Source organism: Numida meleagris, chromosome 1 (genome assembly GCF_002078875.1).
Source record: "Numida meleagris isolate 19003 breed g44 Domestic line chromosome 1, NumMel1.0, whole genome shotgun sequence".
Classification (NCBI taxonomy): domain Eukaryota; kingdom Metazoa; phylum Chordata; class Aves; order Galliformes; family Numididae; genus Numida; species Numida meleagris.
Window position 1 is genome coordinate 10941662 of NC_034409.1, and position 14904 is coordinate 10956565.

Below are 14904 nucleotides of genomic sequence, written 5' to 3' on the forward strand. Positions count from 1 at the left end.
TACAACAATCTGTTTTTTCATCTTGTTTTCTTAAAGACCATTATGTTGTTTCATTTGCCTTTTCTCTTTTTTTGTAGCTCTGGGAAAACTGTCATATTAGTACTCAGCTGACATTCTTCCTTAGGAAAACACTTTCTAAGAAATCTCCCTGTGCCAAAGCAGGAGGTTATAGCCTTCAGCTCTGTTCACAGCCTGCAGTGCTCATGGCTACCACTTCAGGCAAAATCAGGAGTTTACATCACTTGTGTAAGCTACCCAGGCTGGGCCTGCAACACACTTTAGTGGGAGTGGCAGTCTCTAATGAGAGGCATCTACAAAGTCTGTCTTCTCTTACCTCTGTCAATCCACAGTCTACTACTGAAGGGATAAAAATTTGTTTCATAGAATCATAGAATGTCTGCTTCACCTAGATCAAGTACTAGATCAGGCTGCCCAGGGCCCCATCCAACCTGGCCTTGAGCATCTCCAGTGATGGGGTATCCACAATCTCTCTGGGCAGCTTGTTCAAGCACCTCACCACTCCCTCTGTGAAAAACTTGTCCCAAAGCTTCAGCTACTTCATGGCCAAAGCATGACTGGATTTTCCTTGTAAGAGTTGAGTTCTTACTCTCAGCCATCCACGCCATCTGCTGATTTCACCAATCTCAGTTGCTTTACAGAAAGGCAGACTGCTTAACAAACGCCTAGGTTTTGATCTTTAAGTGTATAGCATCTTATATTTCATTCAGTGTCAGGAAAAAAAAAATAGAAGTTTGCAATTATTCACTGGAAAACAACATTTGCTGGCTTTTGTCTTTGAGTGTCTTGAGATCTGGCCCTATCTGAAGGTGTGAGAAACAAAATCACAATGACACCAGAGCTGAGAAATTGTAAAATATAAGCTCCCAGTAATATTTTGTCATATTTATTAATGCTTATGAAAACGGCTGCGTAATTTGTAATTTATACCTGCTCAGGAATTAGTCTCACCCACAGAATTTCTCAGTTTCTTATTTGCCTTTGACCTCCAGATAACAGTAAATCAGCTCTTATCTATTTTAGATGTCATAACCATAGTCCTTCTTATTCTTACCAACATCTGTTTGTCAGCTTGTTGGGATCATCTCTAAATCACTTTTAAAACAGGTGTTAGTTGTAGAGTTAATTACACACTCATGGCCAAGCAGAGCAAAGGAAAACAGAAGGATGTAATGAAAGAACAACTCAACCTGAATTCCCAGTTTACTCACAATTAAAGGGCTAAAAAACTTCCTGGATTTCTAAATAGTAAAGCAGTTGTAGGATGAGCCACATTTTATTTTTGTAAATCCCATACGCAGTTATGATGCCCTTTTTAATGAGGGAGAGACAAAGGACACACACATCATGTACTGGCACCATGTACATGGTCAGCAGGCTAATGCTGTGCCCTCTTGTGTCCTACACATTGTTGTCACAACAATAACATCATGTCTACACCTGAGCCCAGACCACTCCTTTCATCTGCTTTGGACATCCATCTTTTGCCTGTTTTTCATCCATCCTAGCATATATATATTTTTTTTTTAAATGAGAAAGTTTGTAACTATATATTATAAAATTAAAAATGGAAGTTATTTTTTCCATAAGTGTTTGAAAAGGGCTTTTAGATACTGACATACTATTTTTCTTTGCTTATATAATGAAGCTTTTCAGATTCAACAGAAATACATATTCCACTGAAATACATTACCATCTAAGCTTCTACAAGCTGTTCCAGTGGATTTTTTACATGAGAATAAGTATCCCCCATAATCACTAGTAATAAATAGAAACAACTGGCTGCTAAGAACTTCTGCCTATTCCAAACTTATTCACCCTTCTCCCACCAAACACAATGCAACCATAGTCTAGACATAGGTCATCTTATGCAACTCCAGTTATCCATTACACAACTGCAATGAAGAGCACTCACAACTTATTTGCACAGAAGTAAATAACATATATCTATCATAACTGAACATAAACATAAAATGTAAACATTAAAGTAGTAATTTCCAATAAGAACATTTCTTCCCAACTTCACTTATATGTTTTTACATATCAATTCAAAGTAAGCCCTTACAAAACTTGAAGCATATTGTCTGCACTTCCTTAATGATTTCCCCAGATCCAACAGTCATTTTAAAACATTTTTTGGCATGGACTTCTTTTATTCTGCCATTGAACTCAGTTTGCTGCCCCATCTAACAAAAAGTAAGCAGGGAAGTATTCATAATGAAAACAAGAAGTTTTGAAAATACTGACTAGGATTTTAGCCCACAAACATTGTTCTTTTAAAACATAATTCCACTTACTCTGTTTGAAGTTAGGAGGTGATATTAAAAATCATGAAATATTTCAGAGATACATTTTCAGGGAAGAGAGTATTTCTGCTTTTTTTAAAAATATTTAAAAAAATATTTACAATATTGCAATAGCAAATGTTACAAATATCAGTTTAAAAATATGCATTTTCTAAATATCCACCTGATTTCAGGAACTGTAATTTCAATAATACTAAATATCAAATGACAGAATGAAATTGGGAAAACCAGCAACACTGAAAATAAAATTCCACTGTTAAAATTATAAAGAGGTCCACTAATGCATGTACACTTTTATTTCTCCTTGCAGTGTTGCAAAATCCTATCATTTTATTTTTTATTACAAACAATTACATTCAAGATTTTTCCATCAAGTGAATTTAAAAGTATTTCTGAGGAAAACCCCCTGATTTTAAATGTTGTATCATATGACTCACCTTGAATAAAGGCAACTGGCTTTTCGGCTGAATGTACAGGCACTTAACACACAACTTGCACTGAGTTACAAGAAGACAAGCAGCTAAACTCCCCACCAAGCACAAACCCTCAGAGCACCGAGGGGGCGCTTATATATTCCAAGAGATGTCAGTTCCCTGTTTATCTTTCTGCCAGAAGAAAAAATTAAGTTGTATTGGTGTTTGGGGAGGGGAATGTCTATTTTTGCAGTCTGACTAAATGCCACTACCTACATCCCATGGTAATATACTTAGCAGCTGCAATCTCCGCCAAATTTTGATCCAAGTGAGTCAAAGGTCAAGGAGACAAAAGGGTAATTTACTTATTTCATTCCTGGTCACTTCTCTCCTAATATCCATTTGCTTTGAAAGTGCTCATATTAGCAAGTTGTGAATAACTTGCTTAACAGCTCCTTCAAGATATTGAATATTTTCAAATACCCTTCGCTATATAGCATGCCTTGCCGTATTAAGCCTTACTATTCAAGTTATCGTGTCAAAATACAGTATGAAACCCTTTGCAGTTTAATCATCATGACAGTATATTTTCAAGTAAAACAAAAATCAGGAAACATCAGAAGATTTTTAAAATTGATTTTTTTCACAAGTTGGATTACAACATTTCCTCATGAAGTGCTAACACTCTTCCTCTTGGACTGCAAGTTCAAAAAACTTATCATCACAAGATCCTTTCTGTTAATGTTTCTAAAAATCAGTTAGATTTACATTGCTCTTTGTTGCCTGAAGTGTTATCCCAGCACAGCGTAAACTAAAAATTATCAGTTGGGCAAACTTTTGCAGAAATATATTTTTTAAATACCTCTTCACCCCTGTGAATTAAATGAATGGACTGTTTTAAAAGGTCCTGGCAGCATCAAGACGAAGTGATTTAGAAGTGGTTTTCTTGATTAGAAGAGAGAAAATACTCCAAAAAATAGATTTTTAGGTCCAGACTTTTAGAATATAGCACTGAATATTTTGTGATTGACATATTCAGTATTTGTTACATGTTTTAACTTCCTCCTTACTGTTCTGTTTTTGATATTGCCCTATTTGAAAGTTGAACTGTTGTGGAAGAAGCTCCCTTCCTTTAATCTACTTCTGCTAAATCAGTGCAAGATAATGAACCTGATTTTTTCCTCCTGGTGGGGAAAGCAATAGTGACAGTGACCCTAGTTCTTAGAAAGTAACATGAAGGTCAGTCTCTGTAGTAGACTCACTGTCAGGAAATGTTGGTGACCTTGACTAACTCCAGTTTCATATCCTTGAAAAGGCAGTGAAACTGTCATTCACTTTTTCTAATTAAAGATTGAAGTTTAACTGTGGAAAGAAGTGGTCCTTCATGCTATGGTTCACATGCACTATTTTTATGGGCAGAAACTGGAACACAGGAAGATCCATAATAACACAAGGAAGAACTTCTTTACTGTCAGAGTGACAGAGCGCTACAACAGGCTGCCCATAGAGGTTGTGGAGTATCCTCCCCTGGAGATAATGAAGACCCACCTGGATGCCTACCTGTGCAACCTGCTATAGGGAACATGCTTTAGCAGGGGGTTGGACTTGATGATCTAAAGATCCCTTCCAACCCCTACAGTTCTGTGATTATAAATATCATTATTTCCACTGGAAGTATCTTCATATGATACTGTCCTGAGGATGCTCATGTTAGGAATTCTTTCCCCCCTGCTTTCTTCCCAAGCTGTGCTGACTTATTCTCCACTTATTCGTCTCTTCTAAAAGGAGGCAATTCCAATTAGTCACATCTGCCCACGGATATATTCTCTTCCACATCCATTTTCTTCCTTTGTGATGCATAGGGACCAGTATGCACCATTCACAAGAGAGCAGAATGTCTGCTGCTGTTTTTCTGTGGTATTAAGTTTGTTTCATTTTATTTTGTTTTGTTTTGTCTTGTCCCTGGAGCCTTCTCTTCTCCAGGCTGAACAAGTCCAACTCTCTCAACCTTTCTTAACAAGGGAAGTGCTCCAATCCTCTTATCTCCTCCATGGCCTCCTCTGGACCCACTCCAAAAGATACGCATCTTTCTTGGGCTGGGTGCCCAAAGCCTGGATGCAGTACTCCAAATGGGGCCTCACAAGGGCAGTGCAGATGTAAACAACCACCTCCCTCTCCCTCCTGGCCACTATCCTGAAGCCCAGAACAGAATTGGACTTACGGGCTGCAAGTGCACACTACTAGCTCATGTCCAGGTTTTCGTCCATCAGGACTCTCAAGTCCCTCTTTGCAGGGCTGCTCTCAAGGAGTTCTTCTCCCAGTCTGTATACATATCTGAGATTGCCCCAACCCAAGCGCAACGTCTTGCACTTTGCCTTGTTGAACCTCATTAGGTTTTTGTGGGCCCACTTTTAGAGCCTATCCTGGTTCTTTTGGATGGCATCCCTTCCTTCTGTTGTATCGACTGCTCTACTCATCTTGGTGTTTTCAGCAAACTTGCTGAGGGGGCACTTGATCCCATAATCTGTGTCACTGATAAAGATGTTAAAGAGTACCAGTCTTTAGACAGCCTCCTGGAGACACCCCTTTCGACCAGTTTCCACCTGGACAAAGAGCCACTGAAGCAGAAACTGTTTTGGCAAGCTGTCCTTGGTGGTGAAACCAGGACTGTCAGATTCAACAACAGAAACCAGCTGAAGGAATTTGAAACAAAGGGAGTTTTTCACTTTCAAATGTCTGTTATTTTTCTGTTTCATAAAAGAATTTTAAAAAAAGAAAAAACAGAAGTACTTAATGGTACTTCTGTTTCTGGCTTCAGATCAGAGCTCAGAGATTACAGGGGAGAAAGCAGAGACACAAACTGTAATGACAGAAAAAGCAAAAAATTACATACTTCATCAGAATCTCCTGTGGTATGACAACAGGCAAATTGCTTCCACAAAGAGATTGTAAAGAAATGACACTCATATATTTGATGACAGAAAACCACAGGAAGCACCCTGTATGAACTCTACCCCCATTTCTTGACATATACTATTGATAATAAAATTCTTAAGAGATTAGTGTGATTCCTGGATTTTTTAGGCAACTCCTAATAGGTACTTTTGGAAATCACTTTCTTTGGCACGCTTTCTAAACATAGAAGGAGCAAATGAAGAGAGATACAGTCTTTCTGTATGTTGTGAGATTACTAAATACTCAGCAACCTATTCTGTTATTTTTTGGGGGGGTTCTCTTTGTTTTTATGTTAAGATCCTATCAATCAGAGGGGATGACATACTTTAATGGTTCACATAATTTGAATTCTGAGGTATGTCCCATAAATGTTCCCACATTCCTGTGGGAATTCTCTGATGTATTCTAAGGCGTGACTTTGTATGGCATGCTTCCACATTCACAGAAAAGCCACTTGCTGGGCTTTCTTCATCTGTCTAATCTTAACATTCAAAACATTAGAAAACTCCAAGAAACACTTACAATTACTTTTGCACTCTCTGAACAGAAACAACAAGGAAAAGAAAAGAAAGTAAGAAAAAGAAAACCTTTCATTTGTTAAATAAAGTGCCAGTCCCTAGGGCAGAAGATGAAGTTAACATTCTCAGCATTCAAAGCCTGTCTTCCTAAAATCTTTTAGATACTCTTCCTATTTTGAAGTAAAGGTGTGAGAAATTGTGCTTACCTCCTCTCTATGGCAAGTAAAAGCAACAGTTTGTTTTGGGTAGTTCAAAATCCTGTTGCCACCACACAGTGGTCCTCTTAGGGTTACCCACAGTTATTAAGTCCCACAAGAAAGGTTGCATTTTATTTAGTCATGAAAGATTCAAAGCATTCACAAGACCAAGTGTCTCCTACCCACAAATAACCTCTTTCTGATTCAGCACACTCCTCTTATGTGACCTGTGTTTTACTAAGGAGGACGCTGAGGAAGGTGAATCATCTGCAGAAGAAAATGTGCAATATGCCACTGACTAGATAAGAATTTTGCTCTTCTGCATGCATGGGAGATGTTCTTTTATATGGAGTAAAGTTTTTGTATTCATGAAAGATAGTGTGATTTCCTCTGGCAACGAAAACCTGCTGTGTATCATCTAATCATATAATACATAAGTAGCATGCCAGCTTTCCACTTGGACCAGATTCAACAATTTGCTTCACTCCTATTGCTTACAAGGATCCCCTAGACTGAGCATCACCTATATAAATATACTGCCTGAAAAAAATTGAATTCATAACACCAATATAATTTTTTTTTAAAAGTAGAATTTTATTTTCTTTTCCTGAATGATATGTTCACTGTCTTTGTCTCAGCTACTCTTACTGTGACTGATATTTTGTATTATCTTATTTTCCAAAGGTCATGGGAAAGAAGAGGGTTACATGGCATAGAGTACTAACTTCACTTTAAAAGAGGGAAATACTAAGATACTTCAGTTTTTTCAGTTCTGCTTTTAATATCTCTCCCTAAGGACCTAAATTAATTTTCATAGCAATTCTTTTCTTGCTTAACATTATCTACAAATATTTGTTGCAAATAACATTAACCAGGTGAAAATTAGCCATGTGAACTAAGGAAGAGGTATTGATTTCCTGTCCTCTCCTGAATGACTTCCACCTAAATGACTTGTTAAGTTAGACATCTAAATTTTAGATATTTTAGATTTTATTTATTTAGATTTATTAGATTTAGATTTTAATATTAGAGCACTTCCACTCAGGCTCCCCAGTGAGATTTTTGGCTCCTCCTTTCATCAGTGTGTCATATCAATAGTACCATGACAGTTATACAAGGTTCTGATGAGTGCAAACAAGTTGCAAAGCAAACAGAAAATGTAATGGAAAAAGTTCAAAATCTTTACCACCTGACATCAAAGGAAAGTTTGGCCAAAGACTGAGGAGGTGCAGCATTTTTTGCCCACCTTGCATCATAGACTTTTACTGCACACGTGTTGGCCTTCAAGGCTCTGCAGTCTATGCCCTAAGGCATACTACAGCCGCTCATATCAAGCAGTCTTCAGCCCGCTTTAACCTGGAAAAAGATCCTCCCGAGCACACCATACTTGATCCCATCACAGCTCAGAAGACTCATTTCAAACTTATGTGCTACTCTTTCATTACCCAGAAGTGACTCTCAAAAACAGTTTTCTCAGCTCTATGAACTTTTAGTACCTAAGGTGCCGTCCCTTGTGATTCTCCATGTGTTCTGATGATATGGAAAGCATGTTAAAATACCACTGACTCAAGCCAACTTGGCAGCAATATAGTGGAAAGAGTGTGATACATTTGGCTCCTGTCAATGATGTGTTTCTCTATTAAACTGCAACTAGGTTATTTAAGGGCAAATTGGGCGATGAAAGTCCCATTAGCTATTTCAATTCTTTTTTACCCAGAAATACTGAATCTGCATTCTTCTTTACTCACTATGGCATGCATGAATTGCTGCCTTTCTCAGTTCTCAAAATTACATTTAAAAACTATTTTCAATTCATTTTAGCAGGTATGAAAGCATAACAGAGGCAGGGGTACAGCAGGCTTTGACTTTTCCACTCCCATGTGTTCATGTGAGTTATTCAGAATGTAGAAATGAACACAATACAGAAAATGTAGTATAATAACTCAAGTTTCTGTGCGAGTCTGAAGCAGCACAGGCCTCTAAATGTCTTTTAGCTAAAGGACTAGGTCAGTCTGTTAATGCCAGAGACTTTTCTATTAGAAACTTAAGGAGGACACAGAGAGAAGGCTCTTATGGTAAGGGAGAAAAATTTTGAAACATGTGTCTTTTGAAAGTCAAGCGAAATTCAACAAATCTTGTCCTCACTTGGACATACTCCACTTCTTGCAAAACTCTGCTCCTTGGCACAGAATAACAGAGTAATTTTAAACGCCTTCACTGGTGCAATACCTGGTTGAGAAACAGTCATCGTAATGAATCATCCCAACCAGACAGTGGAAGTGGCTCTGATGAATGACTTGGTAGTCATTATATTAGCTTTAGCCTACCAGCTAACCAGAATTTTGTTTGTGTAGTACTTACAAGTGAGTTTTCCAATGAATTAAGAAGCAATTTTAAGGTTAACATTTTGGTGACTTCCCTAGTGACAGAGACCTGGCAAATAATTGAAACCTTTTCTTTTAGGTGACATGTTCCAGACCTGGAGAGACATCCCTGGTCTGAGCAACATGTAGCTCTTCCCCAAGACTTCAGTTCTACCACATAAACATGAGGCATTAAAGCCAAATCATGAACCTACTTCCAGGAAAAAGAAAGAAAAAAAGGAAAAAAAGAAAAAAAAAACGGCTCTAACCTTCCAATCCTTTAATACTTTAAATCATAGAATAATAGAATGGCTTGGGTTGGAAGGGAACCCAAGGATCATCAAGTTCCAACTCCCCTGCCACAGGCAGGGCTGACAACCTCCAGATCTGGTACTAGACCAGGTTGCGCAGGGCCGCATCCAACCTGGTCTTGAACATCTCCATCCACAGCCTCTCTGGGCAGCCTGTTCCAGCACCTCACCACTCTCACTGTGAAGAATTTCCCCAGAGATCCAATTTAAACCTTCCCTTCTTGAGCTTAAAACCATTCCCCTTGTCCTATCATTATCTACCCTTACAAAAAGTTGATTCCCCTTCTTTTTATAATCTCCTTTTAAATACTGGAAGGTTGCAATGAGCCCTCCTTGCAGCCTTCTCTTCTCCAGGCTGAACAAGCCCAGCTCCCTCAGCCTGTCTTCATAGGGGAGGTGCTCCAGTCATCTTCATGGTCCTCCTCTGGATCTTCTCCAACAGCTCCACATCTTTCCTGTATTGGTGGCTCCAGACCTGGACGTAGTACTCCAGATAGGGCCTCACAAGGACAGAGTAGAGAGGGACAATCACCTTCCTCTCCCTGCTGGCCACCCCTCTGCTGATGGAGCCCAGGATACCACTGGCCTTCCAGGCTGTAAGAGCACACTGCTGGCTCATGTTCAGTTTTTCATGCGCCAGGACACCCAGGTCCTTCTCCGCAGGGCTACTCTCAAGGAGTTCTTCTCCCAGTCTGTATACATATCTGGGATTAGTCCAACCCAAGTGCAAAGGGGTCAGAGGAGTCTTTATTTAAATAGTCCTATGTCCTGGGACAATTCATTACCCTCTCCTTTTGAATCAGAATCAGTAGTTGGGATAGTATCTGGAGACCCAGACCTCTGTCAGGAGACAGAATTTTTCCTACTAGAAGAAAGGAAAACAGAAAACATTATCTACAAAATTAATACGGGACAAAGTCCGTCCTGATACAGCTTTGTCCCTCGAAGGGATATCTCAGAGACTACAGCTATCACACCACAGAGTTAATGGAAACTCTCTCGAGAAAACTTTATCTTCCCCTCCAGCTGGGAGCAGCAGTTCAGACTGTGTGGGTCTTGCCTAACCCTTTGCATGAGAGAGCAGTACTCCAACTGTTTCAAGAAAATGTGCTACAACAGTTTTTCACCTTCTATAACCTTTCCTTACGGATCTGGTGAGCTAGGCCACAAAAAGATACCTTGGCAACAGCTGAAAGTCTAGAGAGATTAGGAAAACATGTGAAGAGTTATTGCATATTAGGAAAGACTAATAACTATGTAGAACAGACCAGTAGAAAAAGTACTAGTGGTGAAATCTATGCTCTGGTAGGGGACAAAACAGGCAGCTAATAGATACCTTGAACTTCTCAGATTATACACTATTCTGTTGCTACAATACAACACTATACTTTCAGATGAAAACATGTTACAGAAATATGCATGTAACTATCAGTTACATACAAAGTAGTTCAAAAACATAATAATTTAACTGGTAAAAAAAAAAAAACCTTCATTTTTCTCCATTTTCCTGTCTTTGCTCATTATGAGTTTATGAAGCATATCTTGAGGACATGAAAAAAATCTCTGACACCAGACAACTACAGACTACACTTTCTATATAAATAGGGTACTTTTATCAAGTTAAAAAAAAATCACTGAGTTTATATCATAGTGATTACATCAGCTTTGAAAGAGAATCAGATCACTAAAATAGAACAAGTTATTAGTATATGTGTGGTTACAGTACATTTTCTGAGTTATCTCAGAAATTTTCTTATCATGAAATCCATGATAAGATGAAATTAATAAATGTTACATCAGGATCTTTACTGGGCATGAATTATAATTTTAAATCCACTCAGACATACACATTTTTCTGTATTTAATTATTATTTCAGTATTTTCATGCTCATTTGTAACGCATATATTTTATAAGCAGCCATATCACATAATTGTTTCCTTTCACATGCTTATAATAAATATATATAAATGTTTGTCACATGGACACATATAAAAGATAATGGCTTACAGACAAATGATTATATATACTTGTTATAGACTGTTTAAATGTTGAATATCTTCATTTTAATTGCAGTTTACAATTAACAATACATTAATATGCAATTAAAACACTTTATTGGCAGTATATTTATTCTTTATAAATTCTGGTAAATGGGCTCTTAGAATTATAAGCAGACAAGAAATAGAAGCTGAATGATGCCTTTGATTTCAGTAATTCAGACATGTAGGAGTATTTTCTTAGCAATTGTACGCTCACTGGAAACTAATACAATGTGCAGCTGTGCGCTGAGAAACTGCATTTAGTTCTGAAGCAGGGTTACATACCTGTATGGACGGTGCCTGTTAAGTTAGCTCCTTATTCACAGAAAGAATGAGTTTCTGTAGCAATTCTACAGCAATTCTGCAGCTGCCCAGTGTCCTATGAGTGCAAGGACCACAAAGGCCACAAAGAGAAACAGAAAATTGCAGTAGGTAAACTGCCTCAAGTGATGGCACAGTTAATACTCTTTCACCCTCCTGCTTTGCAAGAAAGACCAGCTCTAAGAAATCCTTTCAGTGCTCCTTTCAGTGCTAACCTCTGCCTCTGCGCTCCTTACCCTCGGCAATCACCCAGCACTTGGAGACAACGTGTCCGTTCCTTGTTGCCTATCCAGAACAAGTTTAATTGCCTCTAGTCTTTGCAATAACTCTTTGCAAACACAGTCTAAATCCTATTTAATCCCCACAAGACCCTGCACGTCAGGTGAGGCGTTTCATGCTAGAGATAACTCTTTAGATTCGGGTTTATATTCTTAGTTACATAAAGCACAGGCAGCTCAGAATGAGGGATCACAGCTGTGGATAGAGCTGTTCCAATTCATTGGTATTTCTAAAGAACTTCAGAGGCTCTGGTTCTGAGCTTTGTTGTCTAATAGAACATATAAGTCAAATGACAGAGTCATTGCTTCCTCCTGCCTGCCTTTTTGGATCCATGCAAGATCCTTTTCTCACAGCAGTGATGAACTGTTCAGGGTTTAATTTACTTTTGGATTTCAACAGCAGATTGAGGCACTTCCTTACAGATAGTTACAGGAAACAGCAACAGTGGCAGCCTGGCTGTCACAGCCTTTCATAGAGGGTTAACAGCACCCTGAAGTGAGGCAGTGTGACAAGAGCTAGAAAGCTACTTGTTGCATGCTCTAACTCAAGAAACAGCCAGTGTCATAAAACTCTTTGCCTTGCGTTCTGTGAAGCTCTGTCTTTAAAGCCAGTCAGAAAATGAAGAAATGAGGAAAAGGGAATAAAAATATTCCAGAAGCTTCCATTTGTGAATATTTTCTGACCTATTCATTTATATAAATACTGTTTTTCTACCTTTGGTCTTCTTGGAGACCCGTCGCTTGCTTCCTGTATGGCTTTTGCAGCTGCAGCCTCCAGTTTGTTGCCAGACTTCCCTCCTGCCTCCCTTTTCCCATGTGATACCTTTGACTCCTATTTCTTTCCCAGATAATCTCCTCCCTCGTCCATCTCCCTGTCTCTTTCTCTCACCTTCCAACCTATCATCTCAGTGGTCACTCCTCCATTAAGAATCTCCTCTCATCTGTCTCCTCCCTCACCAAATTATTTTCTCCTCAAATCTCTCTTGTTACTTTTTTCTTTCTTCTACTTATTTTTCCCCTTTCTGAAGTCCTGGTATACTCCTTCTCATAGTATCATTTAATCAAAAGCTTACTGCAACTGAGAAACTGAAAGCCATTTTTATCAGTGCTCTTAGGTACACAGATGAATTTTATATGAAAAGATTAATAATAAATAACTGTTGTTTGGTACCTTAATCCTGTAACGTGTTTTTGTTAGTATTCCTTCCTAAAGCCTCAGAAGACTAAAGCTCATGGTGTTCCTGCCAACTACTTTTTCACTGTCCAGCTGTCATTCAGTACTCTTTCTGAAGTGTTTCTGCTCCCAAGAAAATGAATCTTGAACAGCTTCGCCCACACACAAAGCAGATGTGCTAAGTAAGGAAAGGCAATCCTCATCCTCCGCTTACCTGTACCAGAACTGAGACAGGATCTGAGAAGAGGCTGGGAGCAGCAGACTTCTCTGAATGCAGACACAGACTCAGTGCAGGAGCAGAAATGCTGGACTGCCAAGAATAGTGAGGTGCTCTTCTGTCCCACAACAGCTAGAAACGTAATAGGATGTATCCTTCACCACTGTCTTTTGCTTTGAGAAGACAGGGCACAGCATGAAGCACCCCAGGCACATTTGTGGAGTGCACACCCTCTGTCTAATTATACCCGGGCTTCTCTGTTTTGGGAAAAAAGTAACAACAGTCACTTATCAGGTTCCCTAAATGGTATTGGAGAGGATTCAGCAGGACACTCCCAAGCGTAACTGGGTAAACACAGCCACAGGATTACAGACATGTAAATATCTTTTCCTCCAGCTTCTGGTAGCTACTTCTTCCACTGTGAGCTCTTCTTGGTTAGTGGCTTTCTAGTTAGGTTTTCACCAGTCTTTCCTTCCAAATTCCTTTACTCAGCTGCCAGATTCTGTTTAATGCAGACTTCATCTTCCTTACTTAAACCTTGCACTTCAGCTGCCTGTCCACCTCCTCTTATGGGATAAACCTTCACCATATCACTAACTCTACCCTTAAAAGTCTCAAGTGAGCAGACTGCAATTCCCGTCACATCATTGCACCTTAGTGCAACAGAGAAATTCCATCCCACTGTACTTCCTGGCATGTGAGAACAGTTTTTACGACACTTATCCAATCCAGGTATTACCAAACATTTTCTTTTCCAAAGTCCATGTACACATGGGAGCATGCCAGAATCTTGATCAAACACTACAGACAGCTCCCAGTTGATATCTGTCAGTTTATCTACTGTGTCTCTGCCTCAGTTTTAATGTCTATAACTGTAATGTACCCGTACTTAAACTGTGTATGTACACTCAGTGATCTGTACAAATCTCCTTACAACAGACCAAAACAATTGTATAGATTAATTTATGGCCTTCCAACAGCAATCCTGGCAGACTCCTCTGATAGATCAAGCCCATACAAATCCTAGTAAAAGACAATCACTTCATCATTTGGAGACAGCAGATATTTTGATTCTTCATCTGTATGTAATGAAAAGAATCTTAATCTTGGAATGCAAGCATATGTTGCCTTATGAATTGGTGAGGCTTGAGAGTCTCTTCATGGATGCTAAACATGAGAACATATTTTCCTGTCTTCCATGGGGCAATACTCCACTTTTGAGCTAACAAATATTTATGCATTGTGCATTCTTGTGTATATACACATGAACGCACATATAGGTGCATTGTTTCCAATTAAAAAAATGTCTCCAGAGCCTTGGTGTGTAACTGAGTTCTCTTACCTCTTGCAACCTTACCTCCATGTGCCTCACTGAAACGTGTGTGACTAGATGGATTTGTGCTTACACAGACCTTCGAAATTGTGTTATGTGTCCCCAAACAACTTTGTCAAGCTATACTTTTCATACCATTCAGGCTCCTCACCTGAAGAATAGGGAGGTAATACAGGCCTATTACTTTGGCATGTTGCCACACGTACTGTATTATTGCTTCAGTCAACCTTTCTGAGTTACTACAGCCGCCATTAATGTGGCTACTGTATTTCTCTGTAACCTTCCTTTTCTTCAGATTAAATTTGCTTATAACAGATTTCCACTTTTAGAACCATGCCTCATCTAAGTACTGTTTTAATACTACATGTATTATTCACATTATGAACTGGACGTTATGCATTGACCATGTGTTAACACTGTGTAGATGGGACAAGATCAGCTTACAAAGTATAGACCCAGT

The 14904-nt window shown here is 38.9% G+C and overlaps 1 protein-coding gene across 4 annotated transcripts in view; it reads right to left on the bottom strand.

Moving 5' to 3' along the window:
* The window catches only part of CD36 (CD36 molecule), a 37094-nt gene extending 23728 nt beyond the window's left edge, over nucleotides 1–13366 (bottom strand). Inside the window, exons 1-2 of one of the 4 annotated variants that reach the window (XM_021384471.1) lie at nucleotides 13109–13366; nucleotides 11407–11500 (exon numbers count right to left, since the gene is read on the bottom strand). The gene's annotated coding sequence lies outside the window, so the exon portion shown is untranslated. Of the gene's footprint in view, nucleotides 1–2761; nucleotides 2938–11406; nucleotides 11501–12435; nucleotides 12576–13108 lie in introns of those variants that run through there. The other 3 variants (XM_021384469.1, XM_021384470.1, XM_021384468.1) reach the window with 3 other exon arrangements.